This window comes from Myotis nattereri (assembly GCF_964212035.1).
Source record: "Myotis nattereri genome assembly, chromosome: 2".
Lineage (NCBI taxonomy): Eukaryota > Metazoa > Chordata > Mammalia > Chiroptera > Vespertilionidae > Myotis > Myotis nattereri.
In genome coordinates, this window is record NC_138076.1 from 7,871,016 (window position 1) to 7,873,556 (window position 2,541).

Sequence of the window (2,541 nt, forward strand, 5' to 3'; positions counted from 1 at the left end):
GGGTTGGAGCCTGGGCATCAATACGATGAATTTCCTCACTCAGTTCGGGGCAGCCAGGATTGGAACCCAGTGCCCCAAACTAAAACGGAATTTGTTGAGATTATGACACGATGTGCATAGATACACGGTTTCTCCTCGTTAGGGGCTGACAGAGGTCATATGATGGGGCTTTGGGATCACCATTGGCAGTTCCAGAAATAGCCTGAGTGACAGGTTGGGAGGGTGGGTGCTGAGAGAATGTCTGAAGCCATTCGCAAGATCCTGCTTTGACTTCACTCGCTTGTTTTGGGGGTGGGGGCCCGAGGGAGGGCTGACGGACATTGGTGGGTTCGGCAGGTTGAGCCAGGGCTGTGAGGCCTGTCTTCACACCCAGGGTCACACTCACCAGGATCTCTCGTTCCTAGCTGTGTGAACTTGGGCAAGTTGTTTAATTTATTGGCAGCTCAGTTGCCCGAGACAAACAAGAGGCGCTTGGAGTCAAACACGTTTCCTGATACCAGGCACGGGCAGGTGCTCATTTTAGGCCTCAGGTGCAGAGAGCAGCCTGGATCCGGGATGCCAAAGCCCCCACAAGCCACCTACCCTTCATGCAGCTTCCCAGAGGTGCCCAGGGAAATAATGTTTATGGCTCATTGGCCCCCAAGCCCCTCTTAGCTGTGTTGAGCTGAACTATGGTCTGGACAGTGATGAGCTTCCAGAATTCCTTCTGCTCTTTTCCTCTAAGTCTGAGCAGGCAGAACCACCTCCTTGTTCCCTGCTCTTGCCCCCCCCCCCAACCCCCACCACCACCATCCCTGTCCCTCCAGCCCTCACCTCCCGCTGTGGGAGTGCAGGGGCATGGCTTTGGTGAAGTTTGGTTCCTGGTTGTCCCCCCAACACCACTGAGACCAGACTTTCTGAAGCAGCAGGAAGGCGGAGGAGAGAGGAGAGGCGTAGACAAGGCTTTTCCAGGAAGAGGACTCCTCCCTCTGAAAGCTCCTCTCCACCTCCCCCTGCCACCAACTCCAAACCCTTCCAAGCCATAGGGAAATGACAGTGCAGGCTGGTAGTGGAGTCCTGGTGAGAGTCACAGGAAACATGGTGAAGTCAGAGCTCATTTATCTTCTCTTCTGTCTCCCCATCTGCTCCACTTCCCCTTGTTCATGGCTAACGAGGGGGCCTGCTGAAATTCTGGGAAAGAAATCCTTGCCCCCTGAATCCCGTGTCACACAGCTAGTCATTTGTCAAATCCTGCTGCTTTCCACAGAAACGCTTCCTGCCTCAGGCTTTTCCAACCCATCGCTAGTATAGGAAGCTCTGTCCAAGCTCAGAGCTTCTGATCAGTGTCCTGATCTTTTCACTTTATTCATCCATTCATCTATTCATTCATTCATTCAGTAATTCATTCATTTATTCACCAGATAATTACCCACTGGTTTGTGGCAGATGTCATTGCTGCTCCAGACTTTGTTTGGAGACTCCAAAAATGAGAAGACACAATCACAGCATTCTGTTTTGCTTATAGCCTAGTTGGAGATACTTGAGAAAAAAAGTATTGCAATGCAGTGTCAGGGGGAGAGGGTTGGGGGCAGGGGAGGCGGGCATGGGGGACATAAATAGTTTGGAGACTTGACTTGGGGGACACAATACAGTGTACAGATGATGTGTTAAAGGGCTGTGCACCTACCCGAAACCTGCGCGATTTTGTTAACCAGTGTCACCCAATAAATTCAATAAAAACAAAACAAAAAACAAAGCACTGTGACCTGGTTTGTAATAAACAAAACAATAAAAGAGTATGGAGGGGTTTGCAGACAATCCAGGCTAGGGGGAAAGTAAAAGTGAGTTAGACAGAGTGGGATGGGGCTCCCGGACGTGGGGACCCTGTTAGAGCAGAGAATGGCACATGTCGGGGCCTCGCTGGATGTGGAAATTAATTCCACAGGAATGAGAGACAAGGGCGGTGTTTACTCAGGTGAGTAATGTGATCATTTTTTGCTTTTACTGCGAGATAATTATACAGACAAAGAGCAGAGAGTGGGGGGCGGACATCCAATGGCCAAGAGCAAGATCCCAAAGGAGGCGGTGGGCGGTGGACGAGGTGCCATCAGAAGCACAAGCCGGTGAGCTTTTGCCTCCAGCTCCTCTGCTCTAGGGGGCGCCCTCCCTCATCCTGCGGCTCCCGTTTTCTGACACTCTCTCCAGGCATTGCCTGGAGCAACCAGAACATTTCATTGCACAGAAATGAGAATTCGGTTCTGCTCATAAATGGAAGAAAGGGAATGAGCGCCTTGTGAGTTCTGGGAGGAGGTACAGTGTCTTCCTTTCTCTATATTCCCCAAACACGGTACAGCACCTGGTATGGAGGAGGAGCTCAAGCAATCATGGCTGAGCGAGACTGACTCCGAAAGCAATTGGAATGGCGTATTTGTTTCCTGTGGCTGCTCTAGCAAATTTCTGCAAACTGGGTAGCTTAAAGCAACAGAAAGGTGTGATCTCACCATCCTGGAAGCTAGGATTCTGAAAGCAAGGTGTCAGCAGGGCCACGCTCCCTCCGAAGTC